Below are 16,880 nucleotides of genomic sequence, written 5' to 3' on the forward strand. Positions count from 1 at the left end.
ATATTTTCTCATTCCCTTTCTTTTTCTCTTCTTCTTCTGGGACCCCTGTAATTTGAATATTGGTGCATTTAATGTTGTCCCAGAGATCTCTGAGACTGTCCTCAATTTTTTTCATTCTTTTTTCTTTATTCTGTTCTGTGATAGTTATTTCCACTATTTTATCCTCCAGGTCACTTATCCGTTTTTCTGCTTCAGTTATTCTGCTATTGATTCCTTCTAGAGAATTTTTAATTTCATTTATTGTGTTGTTCATCACTGTTTGTTTGCTCTTTAGTTCTTCTAGGTCCTTGTCAAACGTTTCTTGTATTTTCTCCATATTATTTCCAAGATTTTGAATCATCTTTACTATCATTACTCTTAATTCGTTTTCAGGTAGAATACCTATTTACTCCTCATTTGTTTGTTCTGGTGGTTTTTTATCTTGCTTCTTCATCTGCTGTGTGTCTCTCTACCTTCTCATTTTGCTTAACTCTCTGAGTTTGAGGTCTCCTTTTCACAGGCTGCAGGTTCGTAGTTCCCTTGTTTTTGGTCTCTGCCCCCAGTGGGTTAAGTTGGTTCAGTGGGTTGCGTAGGCTTCCTGGTGGAGGGGACTGGTGCCTGTGTTCTTGTAGATGAGGCTGGATCTTGTCTTTTTGGTGGGAAGGACCACATCCAGTGGTGTGTTTTGGGGTGTCTGTGAACTTATTATGATTTTCAGCAGCCTCTCTGCTAATACATGGTGTTGTGTTCCTGTCTTGCTAGTTGTTTGGTGTGGAGTTTCCAGCACTGAAGCATGCTGGTCGTTGAGTGGATCTGGGTCTTAGTATTGAGATGGAGATCTCTGGGAGAGCTTTCGCCATTTGATATTACATGGGGACAGGAGGTCTCTGCTGTACCAATGTCCTGAACTCGGCTCTCCCACCTAAGAGGCTCAGGCCTGACACCAAGCTGGAGCACCAAGACCCTGTCAGCCACATGGGTCAGGGTGGCTGCCCCATGTGGCTGACAGAGGAAAAGGGAGAAAAAAAAGAAAGGAAGAAAAAAATAAAATTAAATTAAAAATTATTAAAATAAAAATTAAAATATATTATTAAAAAATAAAATCAACCAAACCAAACAAATCCACCAATGATAACAAGCACTAAAAACTATACTAAAAATAACCCAACAAATGGAAAGACAGAACCGTAAGACAAATGGTAAAAGCAAAACCATACAGACAAAATCACGCAAAGAAGCATAAACATACACACTCACAAAAAGAGAAAAAGGAAAATATATATATACATTAAAAACAATAGAAGAGAGCAACCAAATTAACAAACAAATCTACCAATGATAATAAGCTCTAAATATTAAACTAAGGTAAAGATAAAACCAGAAACAAATTGGATGCAGAAAGCAAACCGCAAGTCTACGGTTGCTCCCATAGTCCACCACCTAAATTTTGGGATGATTTGTTTTCTATTCAGGTATTCCACAGATTCAGGGGACATCAAGGTGATTGTGGAGATCTAATCCACTGTTCCTGAAGCTACTGGGAGAAATTTCCCTTTCTCTTCTTTGTTCACACAGCTCCTGGGGTTCAGCTTTGGATTTGGCCCCATCTCTGCGTGTAGATAACCTGAAGGCATCTGTTCCCCGCCGAGACAGGACAGGGTTAAAGTAGCAGCTGATTATGGGGCTCCGGCTCACTCAGGCCAGTGGAAGGGAGGGGTATGGATTGTGGAGTGAGCCTGTGGCAACAGAGGCCAGCATGACATTGCAACAGCCTGAGGCATGACATGTTTTCTCCTGGGGAATTTGTCCCTGGATCACGGGACCCTGGCAGTGGTGGCTGCACAGGCTCCCAGGAGGGGAGGTATGGGTAGTGACCTGTGCTTGCACACAGGCTTCTTGGTGGCTGCAGCAGTAGCATTAGCATTTCATGCCTGTCTCTGGTGTCTGCACTGATAGCCATGCCTTGCACCCGTCTCTGGAACTCGTTTACTTGGTGCTCTGAATCCTCTCTCCTCACACATCTTAAAACAATGGTCTCTTGCCTCTTACGCAGGTCCAGACTTTTTCCTGGACTCCCTCCTGGCTAGCTGTGGTGCACTAGGTCCCTTCAGGCTAACCTCAGGCCAACCCCAGTCCTCTCCCTGGGGTCTGAATTCCGAAGCCCGAGTCTCAGCTCCCAGCCCCTACCCACTCTTGTGGGTGAGCGGACAAGCCTCTCAGTCTGGTGAGTGCTGGTCAGCACTGATCCTCTGTGCAGGAATCTCTCCACTTTGCCCTCTGCACCCCTGTTGCTGTGCTTTCCTCTGTGGTTCCGAAGCTTCCCCCCTGCCCACCCCCCATCTCCACCAGTGAAGGGGCTTCCTATTGTGTGGAAACTTTTCCTCCTTCACAGCTCCCCCCCAGAGGTGCAGGTCCTGTCCCTATTCTTTTGTCTCTGTTTTTTCTTTTTTCTTTTGCCCTACCCAGGGGCATTTCTTGCCTTTTGGGAAGTCTGAGGTCTTCTGCCAGCGTTCAGTAGGTGTTCCGTAGGAGTTGTTCCACATGTAGATGTATTTTTAATGTATTTGTGGGAAGGAAGGTGATCTCCATGTCTTACTCTTCCACCATCTTGAAGGTCACCCCCCAACCCTCCATAGAAATCTTGCCGTGATTGGATAAGACCCCCAGATAAATAGTCTAACCTTCGACCTGTTCACTTTTACATCCCTGAAAATGAATCACCATTGGAACAAAAGCTGAGAGAATTAAGTCAAAAAACACAAGAATGGAACCAACATTTCTGGGAAAACCAGAATTTGATTTTTCATAAGGAAAAAGGAGAACTTATTCACTCAAGACTAAATGCCAAAGGCCTGTAACTGAGACCTGAATCAGGTCAAAAAGCAGGTCCTTGTACACTAGGCCCATGTGTCTCCATCCTGACTGTGGATTCCAAGCTGGCTGTTGTTCAGGAAAGTGATATTAAAGCCAAACACTGTGTGCCTGTTTTCTGTGTTTTTGAATTATACCAGTTTGAAAGAGAACAGAATAAAAATATTAATAAAATTTCACTTGAAAAGTTTGACTCCACTGATGGGAATTATTTGGAAGCCGGCTGCAGTGTTACCAAGGCCTCACCTGACCAGTGGGCCATGGTTGTTGGAGGTCCCTAGGTCCAGGCCCTGAGGAAAAGCAGCTGTCCTGGGAGGTGTATGCACACAGACCTGGAAGTAGTTGAGGCTCCTCCATCAGAGCCCTGGAGATGGCAGAAACGCTTACAGGGAACTTTTCTCCATTTACCCCAGTGAGGCAGAGAGTGTTTCCAAAGTTTTCTGGAACAGCTTACTGTGTATCATGTCCCTCTGTTTCGATTCTTGTAAAATCAGCATTGTTTCAAATAGGATTATGTGGTTGTAAAATGATGAAGCTCTCTTTGTACTGTGTCCTGGAGCCATGGCGGGGGAGAAGGGAAACCTGCCTTAGCAGTGGGAAAGTGGCCTTCAGAACCAGGTCACAAGCCTGTCCTCTGAGCACAGACATCTGGCTTTTACAGAAAGCCACTTGGCAAAGAGTTTTTATTCCAACATGAGGTGTGGCAGTAGAGTCAAAAGGCTGGATTTCTTCTGTGGCTTATAAACTTTCGCCACCAAAGATGATTTCCAAGGAGAAATTCCAGAGACCAGAGGAAGCACATCAACCGCATACCCCACCCCCAGCCCCATCCTCACCCCAGGCTTTTAAGGGCTGTGCGGATGGACGAGGATGACTCTGAAGAGGAAAGCCAGACACCCAGTGCCGCTGAGTGCTGTGATTCCTGGTGAACACTGCGCAGCCCGTCAGTTCTGTGGGCTGTTAACCCAGGTGTCCACAGAGGTCCTCAGGGAGTGGAGTACTGCACCAAACACCAGGGGACACAAGAACCCCATCTCACGCATCATGCCACAGTCTCTGCTAAACACAACCTGTCACCAGCCCGTGTGACACTGTGTGCATCTGCAAAGAAACCACAGCAGAGTTAGGGGACTGGGCAGGGCCCTGGTTCCATGTGAGCGAGCCCGGAGGCATGAACTGTATTCTAGCTTTTAATTCTTTCCCCCACCCCATCAAACTCACTAACTGACTTTAAGGTCATTTAAAGGTCTTCTTCCGGCAACTTCCAGTGTTATTGTTTCTAATTCCTTTCTCTTATCAATTCTTAGAGACTCTGAGGGTGACTTTCCATAGTAACCAATTACAAACTGTTAAAGATATCTCTTGTTATATGTTACCATCTCTGTGAAGGCAGATGGAGAGAATGGAAAGTGGGCATGTATTTGTCACCCGTGGAACTAGTGAACGACCATGCAGATGCAGATGTGCCCTGAGTCACCCTCTGAGATGTTAAGATCCTGTTGTCCCAGAGCGGATAGCCTGGTGCACTAGACAGCTTGTTTATGGGATCATTGAGCAAATGGATTCTGCCCTTCAGCTGGTGGTGTGGTGACCCACTACCAGTACTTATCTTGTACAGGAACTTTTACCAGCTGTAGCTCTTCCTGCATGTCTCATAATTTACCTCCTTGGGGCTCCTAGGGGCAGACCTCTTAAGGTTTCAAGGAACAGAACCTTAGTCAAGTGAACTCTGGTCAAGGGTTAGGGGCAAGTAACTGGTAGGAGCCAGAGATCTCCAGAAACAGACCACCTGGGTCCCTGCATTGGGCAAAGCCCTACAGCCAGGGACCATTATATCCCTGGGCTACACTCGCAGGGTGACAGGGTGGCATAGTGCTGGGCAAACACTCAAGGTTCTTATCCCCACCTGAGCCCCTCAGGTCTGAGGCCAGGAGATGCTGCCATCACAGTTCCAAGGATGCTTTAAGAGTGACTTCAAGATGAGCCAAAAGCAAACATATGTTCTATATTCAGACAAAAGAAAGTGTAAGTGGTTCTTAGACTTTGTGTAAAATAAAAATTGTGAAAGGAAAGTTTCCTTGGAAAATAGCCAGAAGGAGCAGCACCCACAGTGGCAGCATCCTGGGCTGGGAGGTGAGGGTGTCTCATCGCCCCCCAGCGATAGGAGGACAGCAGAGGATGGGGCGCGATGCAAAGCATCCCCAAGTCCCAATGTTCAGAGTCCCTAGTTGTTCTCCTCTGATTGTTTGCACTTGACATAAATTACATGGTCGTTAGACATTGAGGACTGGAGAAATGTTTTAGCAACTCAGGACTTAAGTATAGTTTAAATATAGTATGTTGTCTCTTTGTAATAATTTAATTCAATGACAAAATGGTTACTTGACTCACGGTTTAAACCATGTTGCTAGGTTCTTAAATGCTGAGTGAATTAACGAGAAATGACAGTGCTGTTTTCCTCTTTCTTGGATTCTTAAACATTCAAGATTAAATGATTGTGGTAACTGTTACTTTAGGTCACAAATAAATGCAAATAAATTTTTTTATTGAAGTATAGTTGATTTACAAAATTGTGTTAGTTTCAAGTATACAGCAAAGTGCTTCAGTTATACATATATATTTATATATATATATATTCTTTTTTGATTATTTTCCATTATAGTTTATTACAAGATATTGAATATAGCTACCTGTGCTATATGGTAAATCTTTGTTGTTTATCAAATAAATTTTAATTAAACTTATTTTGACCCTAAATTTGTATGCTCAGTTTAAAAAAATTAGGTTGTTTTAAGATGATTCTCTGTCACATCCATATTTAAATAATGTATTTTTGTAGACTATTAAATAATTACAGAATAAAGGTTATCTCAGTGATGCATTTTATACTGCTTTTCCCAGAAAACATCTCTCATAAAATTTAATGCTTCTGTTTTCTGAATTAAAAAGTAAAATAAAATTGAGTCTCTTTCCAAATAAAATAAAATATTTGACCAATTCATCATGTTGGAAGACACTTTTGAACTTTATTTGTGGTTGGTTATTTTGTGTGATCATCTATAATGATGAACTGCAGGACTCTTTTTCTACCTGTTTATTGTATAGATGATTACTGCTGGTAAACAATTATTCCTGTATTTGATTCAACATGTACTTTGCCTGTGATTACTTGGCTTATTATCCCCTGTTTAGTCCTATCTGCTTACACAAATAGCCATGCATACAAATGAAACTATAATTAATAGAAATTATTAATTATAGTTAATCATTTTCTTAACACAAGATGAAAGCAACTACCTCTCCTAAAGGAATTTCACTTTTTTCTTTAAATGTAGAATATGGATTCTGGGACACATACGGTATTTTAGTGATAGGCAAAGGTGCTGCTACTAGTGTTTTGGGGACACTTTTAATAACGACAAATATTGAGAATAATTTTTAGGTCTTTTAAGATGTTGAGTTCTAATTGAGTTTATGTAAATCCTTTACAACTAATATGATTTTATTTGCTGCTATGACTTAACTATCTAATTTGGCCAGTCAACTGCAACTGAAGGAAAAGTTGTTAAGAGATTTTTTGTTAAATCCCAAGAGAAGTGAAAAAGCCTGAGCTGATGCTATTGTACATAAGAGGCTTTAGGAGATTAGACACAAGCAAAACATTTTCTGGCACTAGGTATTAAATGAGACATAGAACTGAAAAATAGGCCATATCTCATGCCCTTGTATGAAACATCCCTCCAAAAGGCACCTGAGCATTGTTTGGTTGCTTTGGGAGAAACAGGTGAGAAGATATCATCTTCTCACCTTGGGTACATGAGCAGCAGTGGAAGTTATAATGCTGCTCCAAGCAACCTTGTGAGCAGAAGATAGTTGGCAAGTGGAAGCATGAACTGGAGAGAAAAAAAACAAGTCAGAAGCCAGTTGATAACTGATGCTGAAAATCTGGTTTGTGAGCATAGGTGAGACATACTTTTAGTAAGGCGAAGTTTGTACCCAATAAGCAAATCAGGGTCACTGTAATTTGTGTATAGATACAATTGTGCCCGATTTTACAGTCATTTGATGGTGAGACCAGGTATCATTTGTATTTTAGAACTCATATTCTTTTACCTAAGAAGTGCTATACTTTAATTCAGAACTCTCCAGTGACTTTCAATGCCTGTGCAATGGCCTATAAGGCTCCTTTATGGTGCGACTCCAACTCAGTGGCCTCATCTCCTACTATGTTCCCCATCACTTACTCCAATCCAGTTATGCTGAAGTTCTTATACATATTAGAACACATCCAGTATAATGCTACTTTATTTGTAACTTCTTTGCTTGGAATGCTCTTCCCCCAGATACTGCATTATGTGTTTCTTGTTCTTGTTTTAGGTCTCTTTTGGGGTTGTTTCTGAATTCCCAGGACAAAAAAAATATCCCAAATTTTTAGACAAAATACTGACTGCTTACAGAAGAAGAGAATGACACTAGCTTCAAATACCTCTAGTGCAATGCTGTGGAGAGAGATTTCAGAATTTTGAGGTAATGACATAATCCTAAAATGTTTTATTTAGGCAAACTTTCATTCTCCAATGAGGGCAAAATTAATCCATATTTGAACGTTCAGAAACTCAAAGAATGTGCGATTTAACACCTTTTATTAAACACATTATCTAAGTAAAACCAAAAATTAGATTGCATAAAGAACTCAGGAAATGTTGCAAAACATTCTGGAATAAAATTATTTTAAAAATATATTGTTGGGCTTCCCTGGTGGCGCAGTGGTTGGGAGTCCGCCTGCCGATGCTGGGGACGCAGGTTTGTGCCCCGGTCCGGGAGGATCCCACATGCCGCGGAGCGGCTGTGCGCGTCCGGAGCTCTGCGGCGGGAGGGGCCGCAGCAGTGAGAGGCCTGCGTACCGCAAAATAAATAAATAAATAAATAAATAAATAAATAAATAAAATATATTGTTAACTCTAAACAATTGTTTAAAATGAGCTTGTAAAATTTAACACATTTGTTTAATATTTTAGGAAAAATATTAATAACAACCAAATAATTAAATTCCATTTTACATCACTAAAACCTGGCAAGGGAGATGAAAAGAAAGGAAAGAAATAAGATTTATTTCAAATCATATTTTATTGATCATAAGAGCACAAAATAAAATGGAGTCAGTTAGAAAAATTGTTTAAATTATGTTGTTTATAAAAAACTAGATTGAAACAAGATGACAGAGAGTACAAACATTTAGCTCATATCTCTAAAACAATTAAAATGTTTAAAATCTGTGTTTTAAAAAGATGAATAACTCATCATACTGGAAAACAAGGAAGAGATCCAACTGCTGAAGAGAAATTTTAAACAAATCCTTCAAAAATAAAAGCAGATGAAATGGCTTCAAAATCCACCACCCAAAACATATGCAGAAGGAAAATAACACTAGTATAAGAAGATGCTTGCAAATACTATAAACATAAATAAAAACATGCAAAATATTATGAAAACTAATCAGATAATTATTTATTACAACTTGTTTTACTGAGTTTCAGGCTGTAATACATTTTGTCATATGACAGTATTCCAAGAACTTCTCTCTTAGCAGAGCGATATGTTTGCCTGGAGAGATATTCCAGTCTGAAAACAGGCACTGTACTTGCAGGGGAAGCAGATCAGGGACTAAGGCAACTAGACCCCCAACAGCACCTCCTTTGTTCTTGCTACAAACTGAAGAATCAATTGCATCATCTGCAGAGAAAAGCAGAGGGAGGCAGGGGTGCATTTTCCTAGTTCTATGGAAAGTTCAGGCAGATTTATTTTCAACTTTATCTGAAAAACTTAAAAGTATAAGATCCTACATCTTTTAGCTAAAGAGTAATGAAGGGAGTATTTGCCTTACCACAAAGTAAAACATACTAGAAAGTTTGTGTTAAAACAGGTTGAAAATGTACAGAAACTTGTTATAGGAAAGTGGATATTGGAGCTTAGGAACCAGAGAAAGGAAAAGAGGCAAAGCAGGAGATGCTGGTACGACCTGATGTGTGATCCATACTGAAGAATTGTCTAGTTTTTCAAGCAAGCGAAGGATTTTAAACATGAGAGTTTTGTGGTTAAAATGACCTTTAGGAAAATTTCCTAAATCCCAAGGAAATTCACTGGAGATTGTAACAGAGAGTGATGAGACCATGATGGCACATGACCTTAGTGACCTGGACAAAGGTAGTAGCAGTGAGAATGGAGAGGTGTGGAAATAACAAAAGATAGCTTGGAGGTCATCAGGAGTAATCAAACAAAGAAGTATGACCAGGAGGAGATAAAACGGGGCCATTCATGAAGGTAGACAGCACAAGCTTGGGAAGGATGGCATGGAGATGCACAGCTCAGATTGGGTCATGTTAGATTAAGGCTCCAGTTGGAAGTATTCAAGTGTTTCCCAGCACATGGGCTGTCGCAAGGGGGTGTTGTGGATAACACAGAACCTGCCAAGCATGTGGTACTATAGAAAGACGTGTAGATGGCTATAAATCTGTCCCTCTTTTTCAAATTATATTTTTAAGTTAAATTTAATAAACAGTATTATCTGTGTCATAGAAAATGGTCAAGGCTCTTGAATTTGTTCATTTATTCATTATCTCCTTCATTCATTAAATAAATATTTACTGAGGGACTTCCCTGGCAGTCCAGTGGTTAGGACTTTGCCTTCCAATGGAAGGGGTGCAGGTTCAATCCCTGGTTGGGGAGCTAGGATCCCACATCCCTCACAGCCAAAAAACCAAAACATAGAACAGAAGCAATATTGTAACAAATTCAATAAAGAGTTTAAAATATTTTTAATAAATAAATATTTATTGAGAACTTACCTATATGCCAGGCATTTTACTAAGCTGAGAATATAATGGTAGAGCAAGAGAAGAGTAAGAAAGAAGGGATATAGTCCTTGTCCTGGTAGAGCTTAACGTGAATACAGATGAATAGATAAGCACAGCTGTCATAAACACTGAATTTAGAAGTACACAGTGCTATGATGACTAATAATAAGAGGAATGGACAAAGTCAGGGAGATCCAAAAAGTGTTCCCAGAAAGTGATGACAGACCTGTATTCTGAGGGAAGATTAGGAGTTAGCCTGGAAAAGAGGCCACATTACATGCAAAGACCCAGTAAATAGAGGGAATATAGCTCATCTGAGAAACTAAAAAGGCCATAATTTATGTATTTCATAACACAATATTTCTCAAATATCATTAAAATCTACTTCTCTGTTTTAAGTATATCTTTTCTCGAAAAATGGACAAAAGATATTTCTCGACATGATTATGAACTGAACCTCATAGAGTACACTAGTAAATGGTATAGCATGTTTACAGCAAGGTAGTATATTCAGGAGGCTGATCATCTAATAACAATGCAGTCCACTCATAATAGTCTACAACATCTGCAAGTCTCAAACTCAGTAATGAACATGTCAGAGCTCATTGTTCTATCAATTCATTAAAGTGCCAGGTGCCTATGTGCTGGTCAGCCAACACTCTAAGAATAATAGCCTTTTATGTAACATCTGGGTAACATAGGGACTTCCTCCCCTACCCCCACCATGTAGAGCAGACATGAGCTAAAACTTGAATAATTCACTTATGTTACACCCACCACTATTCAGGAGGCCTCCAATGCCTCTGTTGAAATTTTTTGCTTCTGTGAATGACACCAAGCCCTTAGTTAAGTGGGAATATTCAGAATTCATCCTAACACTATGCAGACTGAGGTGCTGCAGTAATTCTGACTCCCTAATTTCTCTAGTATGAGGAACTTCCACAGTGGTGGAGTAAAGACCTTGGCTAATTCTCTCCCCCAAAAGAATGAAAAATGAGAATATTTTCAAAAACAGCCATATCGAGACTGTGGAAATGGATCAAATGTATATCACAAATTAATAAGTGGGCTAAGAACAGCTGTGGCTCTAAGCTGGGCTGCCCCTATCTTTTTCCTATGCCCAGTACCTTCAGTGAAGTTCTACTAGGGCAGGGAAGGCCATGAAAGTCAGAAGCTTCCCTGCTGAAGGTGGCTAATGTGATTTAGAGAGAAGTAGGGAAAACAGCCAAACCCAAGGGCATCACTGAAAATAATTGCAAACTCAAAGGCAAACAAATGGAAAAGTTTAATTTCCCAGTTATCCTGAGGGTTTAACACTGGATGGAGCGACATACCTGCAGAACAACCAGATAATTTAGAGGGAGAGTTTAGTGGGCGTGGATAATCTGCCACACATCCCTGCCTGTCTGGAAGAATGCACACAGGAGCAAGGCTGCATGCATGCTCACAAGAGACCAGAAACAACCAATCCCAGATTTCTGCAGGTCCCTGGATGAAGATGTGGCTTGTGCACATGCTGCAAGGAGAAATAAGAAAGTGGACGGGAAAGTAAAAGTCAGGGCTGACTTGAAACTTCCTGAACTTTGAACACTCTCTCCAACTCAAACAAAGATCCACTGGCAAAGGATAGAAGCCTTATTGGCTCAAAGTGTTTGAGTATGACCTTATTAAGCTATGCTTACACAGGAGTGATCCCTGAGAAACCAGGCTTAAAAAGAAAAACAAGAATTACCAAAAACTTAACAGAGACACCTGCGGTTGAATACTGTGGGAGAGTCAGACTGACAGATTAGCCCAGCCAAGTGACTAAACAAACATACAATAAAAAGAAGCAAAGAACAACAACAATAACATGGGGATATCAGAATCAACATGTCATCTATAATTTCCATTTTTCAACAACAAAAAAGAAGGTATAAAAAGAAAGAGGGAAGTGTGACTATACACAGGGAGAAAGGAAGTCAATACAAACTGTCTTTGATGTTGTTCAAGTGTTAGACATAACTGACATAATCAAAAAACCTCAAAGCTGGAAAGCAATGAACATAAAATATTTTCAAGGAATAAAGCACATGTTCAAGAATCAAAAATTAAAGTATGTCAATCATGATGCATCAAATAGAGAGTTATCATTAAAGAAATAGAAAATAGTTTTTAAAAAACTAAGTGGAAATTCTCAAATTGAAAAGTACAATAAATTCCTAGCAGGACACAAGATAAATATGCCAAAATCAATTATATTTCTATATCCTAACAACAGATAATGAAAAGTGAAATTAGGAAAGTAATTTCATTCACAAAAGCCTCAAAAACAATAAAATACATATCAACAAATTTAATAAAAGAAATGCAAGATGTACACTGAAAACTAAAGAAGATTGTTGAGAGAAATTAATGATCTAAATAAATGGAGAAACATTTTATTCATTCATGATGGCATCAAAAAATAATGAGAAAAAGGAAGAAAATTAACAAAAATGTAATACCTGTATTCATTTTACATCTACATATGTCATAAACAATTATCTTGTTTTTCCTGCCAATAGAGTGTTTTTCTGTTTATACTGCTTTATTTTGTTTTTGCTGAATATCATTTTGGCTAAGTGGGATTTAATGGAAAATTTTGTTTTACTATTATATTGATTTAGCATGTTCATATTTTGTCCAGCTAAATTGCTGAATTATTTCCTTTTAAGTTAATTTCTCTATTTTTCTGTAGAGAAAATCATATCCTGTGCAAATAATGACAATCTCATCTTTTTTTTTTTAACATCTTTATTGGGGTATAATTGCTTTACAATGGTGTGTTAGTTTCTGCTTTATAACAAAGTGAATCAGTTATACATATACATATGTTCCCATATCTCTTCCCTCTTGTGTCTCCCTCCCTCCCACCCTCCCTATCCCACCCCACCAGGCGGTCACAAAGCACCGAGCTGATCTCCCTGTGCTATGCGGCTGCTTCTCACTAGCTATCTACCTTACGTTTGGTAGTGTATATATGTCCATGCCTCTCTCGCGCTTTGTCACAACTCACTCTTTCCCCTCCCCATATCCTCAAGTCTGTTCTCCAGTAGGTCTGCATCTTTATTCCTGTCTTACCCCTAGGTTCTACATGACATTTTTTTTTCTTAAATTCCATATATATGTGTCAGCATACGGTATTTGTCTTTCTCTTTCTGACTTACTTCACTCTGTATGACAGACTCTAGGTCATCTTTCTTTATATGTTTTTTGGTATTTACTCACTGAATGTACCACTTTGGTACCACTTTGAATAGCAATGACAGTAGCAGACACCGCTGTCTTTTTCCTAATCGTAATGGTAAATCTTCAAATTTTGGTACTATGTATACTTACTACATGTTGGTTATGGCTAAACTAAACCATACAAAGGAAGCTCTCTTTTATTCAAAAACCAATAAGATTTTTTTCATCAATGTATGTGTATTTTTATTGAGAGTTTTATTCAGCAAGTAGTGAGATGATTAGATGGTTCCTTTTTTCCCCTTTAATCTGTTAATGTAGACAACCACATTAATGGATTTTCTAATGTTAAATTATTCTTACACTCCTGGTAAAAACTCTATATGGTATATCTAAGTTTTCTTCAATACCTAAGTGCAGTTGAATAATAGCTATTTTGTGTTTGGTTTATTTGTTTGCTTTGTTTATCTTCAAGTATTTTTGTCGGGTTGCTGAGTTTTTGTGTTGTGATATTCTAGCCTCGTAAAATGACTCCACTTCTTTTCCATTATTTTATATATCTTGAAACTGATCATCATTTAGAGCCTGAGGCCTTTTGGATTAGTCAACAAATTCTCCAACAGTTTCAATTTTTATGGTAACTGGTATCTTTAAGATTTTTTCTTCTGGGTCTTATTTGACTCATTCATAGTTTTTAATAAAAATTTCCACCTCATTTTGATTTCAAATGACCTGAAATGAAGTTGTACATAGTTTTCTCTTATTTTCACTTTTTACTATATCCATTAACATCCACTTTTTAAATCCCAGTGTTCTTTATTTGTGTATTATCTTGTTTATCGTGCCTTCTTGAGTTTACTTTTATGCTACATTTTTTTTTCAAAAAAGCTGTCTGTGTCTCATTTTGTTGTTTCTCTTATATTTGTTTTAATTTCTATTTTAATGATACAGCCTTTATATTTACTTCCTGTGTTACTCTTTTATTTATTTATTTATTTTTTGCGATACGCTGGCCTCTCACTGTTGCGGCCTCTCCTGTTGTGGAGCACAGTCTCCGGACGTGCAGGCTCAGCGGCCATGGCTCACGGGCCCAGCTGCTCCACGGCGTGTGGGATCTTCCCAGACTGGGACACAAACCCATGTCCCCTGCATTGGCAGGTGGACTCTTATCCACTGCGCCACCAGGGAAGCCCATTACTCATTTTTTTATTTTACTTTCTTCCTGAGTGAATGTCTAGGTTACTTATTTTCAATATTTCTTCTTCTCTACAAATACACTTTAAGCTATAAACTGCTTGTAATTCTACTTTGGTTTCATAATATCATTATGGACTATGGACAAGGATAGATAGTAAAGAGAATACATACTACCCTACAAAAAACATAACATATGGTCAAAAGATTCAAATGATATATGCCAAACATACTACAAGTAACTGTACTACTTTAAAGAATTTTATAATCATTTTAAAAATAAAATAAAGCAAAAACAATTTAGAGAAGAAAATAATTTCAGTATTACACAAGAAATTGCACTGTTATGTAGATGAAAATAACCAAACACCAGTTTTCAATTTTTGAGTTTACTGAAGCCACAAGTCACAGAAATGAACTGAGCAAAGGAGAAAGAAATTTCTGATAACAAAGCCAAATAATTAACAAAATCAATGAGATTTCTTCTAAATTTAAATTATGCAGAAGATAAATTCCAAGGGAAAAATTATCTAACTTTAATTTTTTGGTACACATTATGGTATGAGTACTTCCTCTTTGCTTGACAAATTTCATTAGTGCCTAACCAGTTTTGACTAAAAGTACTTATTCTTTGTGGCCAGGCCTCTTTTTAAGAAGAAATTCCACTTCCTTTGCTTTACTCTGAGGCTGACCCACAATCACAGTCACAGATCACCTTTTGTTAATGTTCTTGCCAAAACTGAAAAATTAACTGGAAACATATGACAAGAGATGTGGCTTTAGACAACGTAATCTTCCTAAGTATGAAAATGATAGGGGGAAATCACCTAGAATTGATTTTAAATAGTATTTTTAAATACATTTGTATAAATGTAGAGAAGTGGTTCAATCTGCTACTATTGAAAACTGTGTAATCATCAGGGTGACCTTCTTGTATTTCCTCCAAAGAAGTCTGATTTACAACTTTAATGATATTAGAATAAGCAGTGCCAACTTAATAAAATGTTAACAGAAATAATATCAGCTCCTGTTATATCTACAAGCATTCAATAGCTAACCAACCAACCATTGTGTAATAAAATCTCATCTTTCAATTTGTGTGTTTCACTCTTTCTTCAAAGATGCAGGGAAAAGAAGAGAAAGTGCCCAGACAGTCCAATATGATCACACAGTTGGGCCATTCCTAAGCTTCATTCATCTATTCAGCAATTGTTTAATCTTCCAACTCTGCCCACACAGCCAACTCCTGCCTATGGTTAATTTCCAGGAGGTTTATATATTCCAGCTCTTTTCCTTCCAAATCTAATTCTAAAGCTCAGTGACATTTTCTCTCTGAGGTCTCATTCTTTTACAGAGAGATTTCCATTTAGATAACAGTTCCATTCGTGTGAATTTATGAAGCCAATTTTGCCCAGATAGCCACAATAACAGGGTGCAAAAAGCTCTCTTTGGCTGTTCTAATCTACATTGCTTTTATCATTGCCCTTACCTCTTATTGGATTACCTTCAGATTCCCCAAAGTCTTAAATAATTATCTCTAAGAGCACCTCTGTGATATTTCCATGAACTTACCAATGAGTCCATTTAGCTCCCACTTTTTGAAAACCTGTGTACAAGTTTCTTGGCCCTGTCTTCTGTGTCCTCAGCCATTCAGTGTCATGGGCCATTACAGTCATGGCTATTGACATGAACTGGGTCCACATGCTCCAAAGTAGTACTGTATGCTCTGAGGCCCTCAAAGTGCTAATTCCAAATGGAAATACATGTTTTTCTCCCCAATTTTAGTTACATTTTTGTTATGTATCTTAAGGAGTTTTGAGTTATGCTAACCGCATCTTAGAGTAGTGCTGTCTAACAAAACTATTTGTATGATGGAAATATTCTATTCTGTGCTTTAATGGTACAGCATTTAGTTTACATTAGTTTAAATTTGGAAAGAGCATTCCTAGTGTTTAAACTGAAAATAATAACTTCCCATTTTTATCCACATCCCTATAGCTTTTTGTGTTTTAAATGTGTCCAGCTCAGACCTCCCCCTCATGTCTGAATCCTGAAGACATTGTTCAGCCCAGGCTGGAACCCCTTATGCACTTGCATGCTGACTGCAGTGCTTCATTTAGGGAGTCTGAAGGCTCCATCATAACACCCTACCCTTCTCCATCTACACTACCCAGTCCATGATAGCTTATATTCTATGGCTAAAGATTACTATTTCCTAATTCTTTGCACTATTTTGAAGTACAGCAGAAGATGAAGTGGCCATTCCATAGGCTGGTTTCTCATTAGCCTGAGTACCTTTTCTCTGATCATCTCCAGCCAGGATAGTTCACACTTCTTAACAGGCTCATGAAGGCTTTCAATGAAAAATATTTGAATAGAAGATTTAATACTGAATTTCAACTTTTATATTTTTTATTCCTATCAATTCAACATCTCTTCCATCTATTTCTAATTAATATTTTTCTTTCACTGCTCTTACATCAGGGAATTTATTTTTAGTTGTTCTTAGTTTATACCATAGTGTGTAGGCCCACCGAGTAAGTGCTATTTCATGTGGCACACACTTGTGTAGGCCTTCTTACCAGTTCATATACTTTATTAACTCTGGCTACTTTTTTTATAGACTTTACTAGGACTTTTAAATTTGTTTTCAATAATTTTAGGTTTAAAGAAAAGGTGCAAGATAGTACAGAAAATTCTACCCAGTTTCCCCTAAAGTTAACACCTTATTAACAGCTTACATAACTGTGATAAATTTGCCAAAACTAAGAAATT

At 38.4% G+C, this 16,880-nt stretch overlaps 1 pseudogene across 1 annotated transcript in view; it reads left to right on the forward strand.

The window, feature by feature from the left end:
* Window positions 1–9,020: 9,020 nt before the first annotated feature.
* LOC309958084 (olfactory receptor 10T2-like) overlaps window positions 9,021–16,880 on the forward strand; it is a 28,908-nt pseudogene continuing 21,048 nt past the window's right edge. The window contains exon 1 of the transcript in view: window positions 9,021–9,077. The product of the transcript in view is annotated as an olfactory receptor 10T2-like (transcript). The remainder of the gene's footprint in view (window positions 9,078–16,880) is intronic.

Source organism: Leucopleurus acutus, assembly GCF_964270905.1.
Source record: "Leucopleurus acutus genome assembly, chromosome: 2".
Taxonomy (NCBI): domain Eukaryota; kingdom Metazoa; phylum Chordata; class Mammalia; order Artiodactyla; family Delphinidae; genus Leucopleurus; species Leucopleurus acutus.